The 12,568-nt window shown below is 36.7% G+C and overlaps 1 non-coding gene across 1 annotated transcript; it reads left to right on the top strand.

The window, feature by feature from the left end:
* Nucleotides 1-4,365: 4,365 nt before the first annotated feature.
* Nucleotides 4,366-4,471, top strand: LOC128291332 (small nucleolar RNA R71). The gene has a single exon (XR_008281108.1). It is a non-coding gene; the product is annotated as a small nucleolar RNA R71 (small nucleolar RNA).
* The last annotated feature ends 8,097 nt before the right edge of the window (nt 4,472-12,568 follow it).

Genomic DNA, 12,568 nt, shown 5'->3' with positions numbered 1-12,568 from the left:
CTCCTAATTAATATTCCAAAACAATTTCATACTAAAACTTACGGGATGCAAATTTTGCAACTTATTCGATTTAGTCCCTACTTTCAATTTAAGCACTTTAGGCATAGAATTTCATCACGAAATTTTCACACAATCATGCAATCATATCATAAACCCCAAAATAATTATAAAACAATTATTTCTATCTCGGATTTGTGGTCACGAAACCACTATTCCGATTAGGCCCTAATTCGGGTTGTCACATGTGGTCACAAGCTGAAAGAAAGGGTTAGAATCGAGATTGACTTGAAAAGTTGCCTTAACTAGAAAAAGAGTTAATCTTCACTTGCGTATAACAGAGCTTTTCTCAGAATATGAAATTACAGATATGTATACATAGTTTTTTTTTAAGAACAAGTTAAATAATATAGACTAAATATCAAGACAAAACATAGCTAGGCAATCCATTCGACTCAAATCTCGACAAAAATAGGGATTAATTTAGGGGATTTGAATAATAATGGGTTAAAGGTTAATATTAAGGGCAATAAAAGAATTGGTTTGTTGGGCTTAAGGGGGTTTACTAGAGGTTAATCGTGGAGGTAGGCTTTTCATGGCATGAGTGGGTTAATCTTAAGTGCCTTAATCATTTTGATATATCAAATCAAATGGTGTGGTCTCAACATGCATAATCAAGTAAGTTCTACAATAACAGTTCAATACTGACGCACTCAAAGCAATAATAAAAGTGAGCATGAAAGGATGAGTAGATGCTCAAAAGGCTCAAAAATCTCACAAAAAATTATGGCTTTTTGATGTTTAGACTCCTGAATTTTAATTCAAAGTAATACCTAGTCTTGGGAAAACAACCTATAATTTTAATTTCTTAAAAAATCAACTTATCATGCTTGATTCTCTAATGTCTTAAAGTTTAAATAATCAATGCATAAATCCCTATGTTTTAATTCAAGATATATCAATCAAAATCATAAATCAATTAAAATTTATCCTAAATATGATATGAGAGTTTTTCATTAGAACAAGATGATTATTCAGGGATTTTTCTGATAGTAAAATAAATACCTCCTCACACTTAAGATGTACATTTCCCTCAATGTACAAAGATAGATGTTAGAGAATAAAAATAAGATAGGGAGAGAAGTGAAACTTCCTGTATGATGAATTCCTCGAACTAGAGTTTTAGAGAGTGATCGGTTTGAGAGTGGAGGAGGATACTCCGGCGGTCGTAGAGGTTCATTAGGCCATAAGTCCTGCGCCAAAAGAATATTATATCTAGTGGTAGCTATGGTCATGGTCGAGCAGGACACGGCAGTCGTGGAGAACCTTCCCCGGTGGAGTTGTAGTTCCTATGTGATGATGAGCTTAAGAGCTCTATATAACTGTGATAAAATTAGGAACTTTTTAGGAGATATTAGGAAGAATAAGGTCTCAAAAAGAAATAACCAAAATTAATAATAAAAAATAAAATAAAATTCTAAAATCTAACAAAAATAAAAATTAGTTTCGATAAAAATTAAAAACATAAAATATTAAATAAATATTTCTAAACATCTTCATCGCTGGATGGTTCGTGAGGTGGGACTGGCGATGAGATGTGGATGTGCTGGTAAATCTGCTGTAGAGTAGCATTAATGTTGGCAAATCATTGAAAGCACTGTTGCTCGAATCGGATGAGGCGCTCAGAGACGTCAGCATATGAAGCCGTCGCATGAACTGGACGAGAGGGTGGTGGTGGCTGAGTCGATAGGTCCTCGTGCTGTGGGGAGGTGCACACAGCCTAGGACCACGCCCGTGCACTCTGAAGGTGAGCCCGTGTTTTTCAATTTTTTTGCAATTTAGGTCGTGCCTGGCTACTATCCCACACCCGTGTGTCTTAGGCCTGTGTGGCACACGGCTATGTCGCACAACCGTGCCTAGCTTTATTCACTTCTTCCACGCCCGTGTGTTATTGTAGCACGCCTGTGTATTGTTGTACACGGCTGAATGGCATAGGCGTGTCTCACTCCCGTGTCGAAGAAATAGAATCGAGCCTTGTCCTAGGCACACCCGTGGTTTTCCATTCCCACACCTGTGGTCTCCTATCAAGTTCACCCACGGCCATGTCGCACGGTCGTGGGGATTTATCGCACCCCGTGTTTTGGGGAAATCATGTCCCACTTCAACACAGCCGTATCGCATGGTCGTGTCTCTTCCCCTGTTTGGCCATGGCTTTAGGCACGCTCGTGTGCCTGGCCGTGTGTGCTGAAAAACTTTGCAATTCAAAGATTAAGTTAATGATTCAAAGTGTTGAAATTAAAAATAAAGAAATCAAAATATGTTGTGCTTGGGCTGCCTCTCGAGAAGCGTTTATTTATAGTCTAAGCTCGACTTACCTTTCCGTTGAATGATCATGGTGGTTTGAGGAGTTCATACTCCTCATTCCTACTATCAATCTTAAAATAAGGTTTTAATCGAGTGTTGTTTACCTTAAAAGTGCCAAACTTGGGATGACTCACCTCCACCGTACCGAATGGAAAAATACTGAGTACCAGTAAGTGGGATTTCCTTATTTGGTGTGGTAGTGACAATATGGAGATTTGTGGCATCTAGTAAGACTTTATCGCCAACCTTAAGTTGATTAGGAGAGGTATCGGGCTTGTTTTGGCGTAGTTTTGGTTTATCATGTGTTCTCAGTTTGTGTGCTCGCCATTCATCTAGCTCCTCTATTTGAAGCCTTCGTTCCTCATGGGTGTCTTTGTTCGCTACTTGATAATGGTGCATTCTCTCCGTTGTCTTAGTTCGAGGAGGTTCTTGCAAGGACGATTGAATATTATTTTTATCATCGACAAGTTTCATAGCGTTATCTTGAGTCTTAGAAGTTTTGACTAAATCGCGTGCTTGGAGTGTTACTGCATCATTTTCTGCACGAAGTGTTAGCTCTCCTGTGCCTACATTAATAATGGTTCTAGCAGTTGCTAAAAAGGGTTGTCTTAAAATTAAAGGTACCTCGTTATCCTCATCCATATCTAAGACGACAAATTCTACTAGGTAAATAAATTTATCAATTTTAACGAGAACATCTTCAATAATACCTTTAGGAAATCTAATTATTTTGTCAGTCAATTGTATGCTCATCCTAGTCTGTTTGGGTTTACCGAGACCTAGTCGTTTAAACATTTTATACAGCATAACATTTATACTTGCCCCTAGATCACCTAAAGCATTATTCACAGATAAACTACCAGTTAAGCAAGGAATTGTAAAACTCCCTGGATCTTTCAATTTGTTAGGTAGCTTATTCTTTAGAATAGCTGAGCAGACTGCATTGAGTTCCACATACGATGTAGCGTCTAAATTTCTTTTATTGCTCAGAAGTTCCTTTAAGAATTTTCCTGAGTTGGGCATCTGTGATAGAACTTCAATAAAGGGTAAGTTAATATGTAATTTCTTTAAGAGTTTGAAAAACTTACCGAATTGTTCTTCTATTCTGTCTTTCGTCATCGCTTTAGGATATGGCACACGAGGTTCATGATTCGTACTTACCTGTTTAGGATCATTATCGTTTACCTCTTCTCGACCTTTGTTCATCGCGTTGTCTTGCTGTAATTCTGGCTTCGGTGTAATGAATCATTCCTTATTTTGAGTACTAATTGCATTGAGGTGTTCCCTCGGATTAGGTTCAGTATTACTTGGTAAGCTACCTTGTAGTCATTCAGAGATTAGTTTGGATAGCTGGTCTATCTGTGTTTCGAGTCCTTGGATCGATGCTTGTTGATTCTTAAGTGCTGTCTCAGTATTTTGGAAACGGGTTTCTGACACTGAGATGAATTTAGAAAACATCTCTTCAAGGTTTGGTTTCTTCTGTTGTTGATAAGGTGACTGTTGAAAACCCTGAAGATTTTGTGGCTTTTGATTCCCTTGACCACCCCAGGAGAAATTTGGGTAGTTCCTCCAACCTACATTATAAGTATTACTGTATGGGTTATTTTGAGATCGGAAGTTATTGTTACCCATATAGTTGACTTGTTCTTCTTCAGTTGTAGGATTGAAGGATTGGTATTCTGTATGAACACCTCCGCCACTTGAGTCACACCTCATTACTGGATGTACCTGCGTAGAACCAAGTAAACTGTCAATCTTTTTATTGAGAAGTTCTACCTGATTAGAGAGCTTGGTGACTGAATCGATGTTATAAATGCCGGCTGTTTTCGTTGGCTTTGTCCTCATAACTTGACACTAATAGTTATTCAATGACATCTCCTCTATAAATTCGTAGGCATCTTCTGGTGTTTTATTGTTGATGGTTCTGCTAGCAGCTGCGTCAACCATTTGCCAAGTCGAGGAATTCAGGCCATTGTGGAATGTTTGTACTTGAGCCAAAGTGATAACCTATGGTGAGGGCACCTTCTCAGTAAGTTCTTGTATCTCTCCCATGCATCGTAAAGTGTTTCTAAATCCATCTGCACAAAAGAAGAGATATCATTATATAATTTAGCCATTTTAGCCAGCAGAAAATATCTTAGTAAAAATTTCTCAGTCATTTGTTCCCAAGTAGTGATAGACCCTCGTGGTAATGAGTTCAACCACTGTTTAGCTTTGTTTCTTAGTGAAAATGGAAACAACCGAAGACGTATGGCATCATCAGAAACGCCATTGATTTTAAATGTATCGCAAAATTCCAGAAAGTTTGCTAAATGAGCGTTGGGATCTTCATCCTGCAAACCATCAAACTGAATAAACTGTTGTATCATCTGAATAGTGTTAGGTTTTAATTCAAAAGTATTTGCAGCTACAACAGGTATAACTATGCTAGATTCAGTTCCTGTTAAAGAAGGTTTAGCATAATCATACATAGTACGTGGAGTAGGATTTTGATTAGACACAATTACAGGAGGTAGCTGATTGCCTTGGTTTTCAACCATCTCATCAGTTGGGGATTGAGTACCGTCTTCTCGCTCGTTCTCCGTGTATTGTAAGCTACGCCTTATCTCTCTTTGATTTCTATGAACTGTGCAATCGATTTCTTCGTCAAAAAGTAATGGTCCTAATGGGTTTCTTCTAGTCATAAACTATAAAAACCTGCCAAGAGAAAAAATAAGTAAATTATTGAATAATAGTAATAATAAACTAAAATTAAATTGCAAGAAAAACAAATGGCTAAAGTAATAAAAATTTAGCGTTCCTAATATTTTGAATCCCTGGCAGCGGCGCCAAAAACTTGATCACGTGATTCGTAACAAGTAATAAATATTTATAATGAAGATCAAACCTAGACTAACTATTATCAGGACGAAAAGGCAAGTGCACCCATCGAACAATAGTATAGTAATGGCAAGACAGGGATATTATACCCAAGGGAACCAAAAGTACTAGTAATAACTATCTTTTTATTATCTAACTTAGAAATAAAGAGGGGTTGTTTATTAAACTAATTAACTAAACTAGGAATGCACAGAGAAAAGAATTGGGGAATTGCTTTTGGAAAAATCGATTGACTTGAGACAATACCTAAGAAAAATCCACCTAGACTTTACTTGTTATTCTGGCTCCGAACTGGACGATGTATTCATTCAACTTGTTCTGTAGAGATCCCTAAGTTACGTTATTATCTCTATTCAAGACTAATAACGTCTAATCCCTAAATTGAATAACCGAGACTTTTCTCTAATTAACACTCTAGGGTTGCATTAACTCGCTCTAAATTGCACATGGCCGTGTGGGTCAATGGCCAGGTCGTGTGAATCGTGAAAGCCTTGGTCGACACCCTCGAAAGACATAGGCGTGTGAGCTGCCCGTGTGGCAAGGCTTAGGCCATGTCATCTTCTCGATTTGGTCCGTTTTGTCCCTTTTTGGCTCGTTTTTGGCTCTTTTTGACTCTTGGTGCTCTCCTGAATACAAAACATGAAATTAAAGCATTAGGAGTATCGAATTCACCAATTCTAATGAGAAATCATCTATAAAATGCATTAAACATGGGGTAAAAATATGTATATTTTACGGTTTATTAGAAATCATTATTCACCTTGAAGGCTATGAATACTTAATTGACCGTGATTGATGATATTTCGATTCTAGCCGAGATGAGAGCTAGACCGATGTTCCTTCAAGAGATTTGTGAAGCTCAGAAATGTGATAAGGACTTGCAAGCTAACATGGCTCAGTGTGAGACAGGAAATGAATTAGAATTTCATATTGGTATCGACAGTTGTATGATATACCGAGATAGAATTTGTGTACCCAAGGATAATGAGCTCATACAGAAAATTTTACGAGAGTTACAAAGTGTTGCTTATCTATCCATCCGGGTAGTGTGAAAATGTATAACGACTTGAAGAAAATGTACTAGTGGTCGGGGATGAAAAGAGACATTTCTGAGTTTGTTTCTAAGTGTCTAGTTTGTCAGCAAGTGAAGGTTGAACACCAAGCACCTTCAGGTTTACTTCTACCCGTAATGGTTCCCGAATGGAAATGGGACTGTGTAACTATGGATTTTGTATCAGGATTGTCATTGACACCAAGGAAAAAGGATTTTGTTTGGGTTGTTGTGGATAGGCTTACCAAGTCGGCACATTTTATACCGGTGCATACAGACTACTCCCTTGAGAAATTAGCTGATTTGTATGTTTTTGAAATCATGAGACTTCATGGGATGCCCTTGTCGATTATCTCGGATAGGGATCCAAGGTTTACCTCGAGGTTTTGGAAGAAGTTGCAAGAAACTTTAGGGACAAAATTGAATTTTAGCACAACTTTCCACCCACAAACCGAAGGTCAGTCGGAGAGAGTAATTCAAGTCCTTGAAGACATGTTGCAGTGTTGTGTTTTCTAGTTTCAAAGCAGTTGGGAAAAGTACTTACCGCTAGTTGAATTCGCCTACAACAATAGCTATCAGCCGAGTTTGAAAATGGAGCCCTATGAGGCTTTGTATGGACGCAAGTTTAGAACACCCTTGTATTGGATAAAACTTAAAGAGAATTAGATTCACGGGGTCGATTTAGTCAAAGAGACTAAAGAGAAGGTTAAGGTTATTCGTGATTACTTGAGAGCCACTTCAGATAGACAGAAATCTTAAGCGGATTTGAAACGAAAAGGGATCGAGTTTCAAGTCAGTGATAAGGTGTTTTTGAAAGTATCCCCGTAGAGAAAGTCCTCAGATTCGGTAGAAAGGGCAAGCCGAGTCCTCGTTTCATAGGGCCTTATGAGATTACCGAGAGAGTAGGGCCTGTTGCCTACCGACTGGCTTTTCCATCAGAGTTGGAAAAGATTCACGACGTGTTTCATGTGTCCATGTTACGTAGATATAGATCAGATCCTTCGCCTGTGATCGCACCAACTGAGGTTGAAATTCAGCCGGATATGAGTTATGGTGAAGTGCCGATTAAGATTTTGGCTCGAGAGGTTAAACAATTGAGGAATAAGAGTATAGCACTTGTAAAAGTGTTATGGAATAGACATAGAGTTGAGAAAGCCATGTGGGAGCCCGCAGAGATCATGAGAGATCAATACTTGAACTTATTCACCGGTAAGATTTTCGGGGACAAAAATCCCTCAGGGGGAGAATTGTAACAGCCGAGTTTTAGGCTTAGCCAGAATAGCAGTTTTGAGACCACAAATTTGAAGTCAAAGAAATTATTTTATTATTATTTTGATGTTATACATGATTATATTAGTACATGAAAATTTTGGTGAGGTAATTTTAGTATTTGTGAGCTTAATTCTGAAAAAGGACTAAATCGCATAAAGGGGAAAAGTTGTGATTTGCTAGTCAAAGGTGTTTAATAGATAGAGAGTCATAATTGGAGGCCTTTAAAGTGCAACTATACCCCCTTAAAGAGGCATGGCCGGCCATAGGGGCAAGAAAATCAATGGGTCAAATGGTTAGGTAAATGGATTACCTAATGTATGATAAAATAATACCCTAAGAGCCTAGCCTTTATCTTTTTCATTTTCCTTTCTCCACTGAAATTTCCATCCATTCTAAAGGTTTTGGAAGCTTGAAATTTCTGCCATTCATCTCTCCCTCAAGTAAGTGATTTAGATGCCCATTTTTGATAATTTTTGTACTTTTGGAACCCTTATAGCATAACCTAACTAAGAGGGGGACCATTTTGCAAAATGGTTGATAGTCTAGGGATTTACCATGAAAGGATTTATGATGTTTTTTGAGTTTTAAGGAAGAAAATGAATCTTAGTTGTGTTGTAAACAACTTTTGTGAAAGAATTTCTCATGAAAACCCTAAAAGGACCATTTTGTAAAGTTTGTAAAATAGATAGTAATGTTGTAAAAAATGGGAATTTTGGGTCACTATAAGAGTAAAAAGGGTTTGGTTAGTCTTAATATTTGAAGAAATTCGATAAAAATCAATTTTCGAGCCTAGGGGTAAAATGGTCATTTTGTGAAAGTCTAAGGGCAAAATGGTTATTTTGCCAAAAATGTGAAATTATGACTGCTTAAATTTATTTAGAGGTTAAATGAGTGAACTTTTATTATTTTAGATCAAAAAATAAGAAAATCAGACTTGGACCGGGGGAAGGCCAAGCAAGTAGAGTAAATCATCTAGCCACCTACATTTTATAATTTGAGGTAAGTTATACGTTAATAATGCAACTATATTGCTATGATGTATGAATGAATTGATATTGCGTAAATTTTTTATTGTGATTATGAGAATGCATGTCGAGAAATTAATGTAGTAAAGACTTCCGATTGAATATTTGGAGTAGACTTGGATATTCATACCATGACATTGTGTGGTATGTGAGCTAGTGTAAGACATGTCTGGAAAATGTATCGGCCTCGAGATATACAAGCTAATGTAAGACCTATCTAGGACATGGCGTCAGCTTGTTGTGCGTTAGTGTAAGACTTGTCTGAGACATGGCATCGACACCGATAGATGCGAGCTAGTGTAAGACCTGTCTGGCACATGGCATTAGCCTCGATATACGAAAGTTAGTGTAAGACCTGTCTGGGACATGGCATCGACTTTAATGTACAAGCCAGTGTAAGACCATGTCTAGGACATGGCGTCGACATCTTATCCCATGTTTGGGGTTATTGAGTATCCTGTAATATTCCAAATAGTTCAACGGAAGATTTCTCAATTATATCGAAATGATAAAAGTTATGACCTTATGGTGAGTGGTACAGGTACCTACTTGAAGTGTATGAGATGTGGATTCAGTACATGCTATATGAATGGTATTGGATAGTGATGAGTAAGTTGTGCTTATGTTTATTTATTGGATTCGAGAACAAGCTATGGAATTGTTATGAGGATATTGTGGTATGATGATTAGTTGATGTTTATTTTCATGCAATTTACTAAGCTTTATGCTTACCCCTTTTCCTTTCCATTTTCTTATAGTGTCGCCAAAGTAGCTCAAGGATCATCGCTTACGTCAGAGAAACCAGTCACACTATCATCTGAAGCACTTGGTATAGTCAGTTCTTTTATTTTGATTATGGAATGTATAGGAACTTTTGTCTTTTTTAGTGTTACACTATTTTGGGGCCAAATGTGTTGGCTTATTTTAGCATTTGACTCATTTTGTATAAGGCCATGAAAAATGACTAATTTTGAAAGTTGTTATATGAATACAAGAAGGTCTTTCATGAATGAGAAAATTATTGGTATGGTTGTGTATGTGAATTTCAGTGTGTGGTACATAAATTAGTCGCTTAAACATATGTGAAATGTATACTGGTCTTAGTTATGGTTGCTTGATTGGGAAATCATGTTATGATAGACTTTGGTGTGATTGAAGGTATTGGATTGTGTTTCAGGGTGGCAAAAGGCTTGGTAGATAGCCTTATATTGTCCACACGGGTAGACACATGGGCGTGTGTCTGGGTCGTGTGTGACGCATGGTCAGCCCCATGGGCGTGTTGTTCGATCATGTGTACCCTACTCGTAAAATTTGCAAGTCAGTATGTATGGTAGTAAACACACGAGTAGAGACACAGCCGTGTGTCTCAGCCGTGAGGAGGACATGGTCTCTGGCCACGGGCGTGTGCCTTAGTTGTGTGCCCCTAGTTTTTTGCTGACGTCAAAAATAGAATGTCAGTGTTTTTAGACACAGGCTAAGGCACGGGCATGTCATGGCCGTGTGAGGGACACGGGCCATGGACACAGGCATGTGTCAGGCCGTGTGAAAACCCCTGTAGGTTTGAATTTGGAATTTAATTCACACGGGCTCGGAACACGGGCGTGTCCCCTTATGCTTAGGCCGTGTGAACCACACGGGCCTTTGGCACGACTAGGTCAATAGGGCCACACGAGCGTGTTGCCCTTCCACACAGGCATGTGCCCTATTTCAAGTGATATTTTCCAAAGCTTTCATAAGCGATCAAATTAATCCCAGACCATTTCTAAAGTATGATTTAGGCCTCGTAGGCCTATATTAGGAATCAAAAAACTATGAAAGGAAAGTTTTAATTTGACCTAGTTTTTACATTTCAGAAAAGATTGAATGCATGCGTTTAAGTCAAGTAATGCTTCATGCCCAGCTCCGATCTTTGACTCGGGTAAAGGGTGTTACAAGAAATGAATGACAATTTTGGGAATGATATGATTCTAGATTTTGTAATATAGTAAAACAAAGTAGCTAATGTTATATTTATAAAACAAAGTAGCTAATGTTATATTTATGTATTTGTTTTAATTTAGTTTGAATATATTGAATTTGATTTGAATTATATTAGCACCATTGAGTATTCAATACTTCAATACTCAGTGTACAATCATGTTTATTTCCATTCGTAGGACTCGATCAAGGATTTTCGTAGATTAAAAGTGTTCAAGTATTTGTTTCAACAACTCAACTCGAGAATCATTTTTCTACCTATTTTGTATGTATATATGTGTTTGGGTTGAAATAGCATGTACCTGGGTTATTTTAATATTGTTGCTTAAGTTAACATTTTGGTATATTTGATACTTAGCCTATAAGGTTTATAAAGGTGAACTTCATCCCTAGATTAGTAAATAAATATCCTTAGTTTATATGAGTTTGAATATGTAAATTAGTTGGTTAATTAATGATGAATTGATTGTTATGATTTGATGATGTTTGCTTGTGTTAACATGTGCTAAATTGAGGGTCTTACATTGAGGTAAGCTTTAGGTGTGTTTAAGGTACATTTTGGTATGGTTTGGATACTTGAAAATGTACATTTAGGGTCCCTTTACCATTAAGTATCGAGACAACATGAACATGTCTCAAGACCATAAGAACAAAATTTATCTTATTGTTCAACCTCTATGCTTAGTGTCTCAAAACTTGCAAGCTAATCTCGAGACAATCCCATTTATGTCTCAAGACAAGTGGTTTTTGTCTCGAGATAAGGAAACATCAAAGCTAAATTAGTTTTGCCTTATTCCAAGTCTCGAGATAGGAATCCCTTATCTCGAGGCATTCAAACATCAAAGCTAAATTAAGAAAACAATGGAGGTTAGTCTCGAGTGTAACGACCTGATAGTCAGGGGTGACAGAAAGTGCATTCTCAGGACTCCGTTCCCGTAAATCAGACTCGTAAATATTTATTATAAATATTTAAGAAGTTAATTGTATAGTTAATTAGGTTTTGGTTACATTTGCATGAATTAAGAGTTATTATAGTATAATGAGTAAATTGTGTTTAAGGTAAAAGTTAATTTATGATTTAAAAATAATTAAAGAGACTCAAGCAACAATTACACCATTGTTTCTTTAAGTGGGACGACATTAGTGAATTATATATACAACTTATATGTAAATTTATTTTATATATTACAATAATTAAAGTTAAAATATATTATAATATTAAGAAATATTAATAATTAAGTAAATGTATATATATGTATTATATAATAATAAATTAAAGTATAATAAAACAAATAGGTAATAAATGAGAAAGCCATACAAAACTAAGAAAAAAAAAAGAAAGAAAAATAAAGAAAAGGAGAATGAAAGTCATGCATGGCCTAAGGACTTTAAAGGTTCAAACTTCAATTGCTAACGTCGTATCGGAATCCTCGACTAAAAAGGAGAAGGATAAAATCGACCTCATATAGCTCGGAATCCACGGTTTATATTTCTATAATTCGAACTTGTTACAAATTGTTGTATTTTGATTTAATGCATATGGTAAGTGGTTAAGGTGAGTACTTGGCACTTTGATATTGAATTGAATTAAAGTTGATTGAAATGGATTGAATTGGTATATATATTATGAATGTATCGATTATTTGAATTGAAATGAATATATATGTGTAAATGTGATAATGTGCAAATATGATAATTGGATATTGGTTGTATTTGGAAAGTGAATTGGAACCCTATTAACTGTATCGGGCTAAGTCAAATATAGATGGTATGCCATAAGATTGGAAGAGTTCAGGGATTTCTTCAACTTCGAGTTAATGAGGCACTGGGTGCCAATTTACTTTAATTTAACCGATGAGATATTCGGTGTCAATTTATATAGCGCTAGGTGCAATTACTACTTCAGATTTGTCTGATGAAGCGCTAAGTGCCAAACTGGTGTGTTGATTGGATCCGTGTATCCATCCAAGTCCAAGTCATGTTAATAAGGGTAATTAAATAA

The sequence above is a fragment of the Gossypium arboreum genome, chromosome 3, assembly GCF_025698485.1.
Source record: "Gossypium arboreum isolate Shixiya-1 chromosome 3, ASM2569848v2, whole genome shotgun sequence".
Taxonomy (NCBI): domain Eukaryota; kingdom Viridiplantae; phylum Streptophyta; class Magnoliopsida; order Malvales; family Malvaceae; genus Gossypium; species Gossypium arboreum.
The sequence above is the reverse complement of the archived record's forward strand: the minus strand, read 5'-3'. Positions and strand labels throughout refer to the sequence as shown.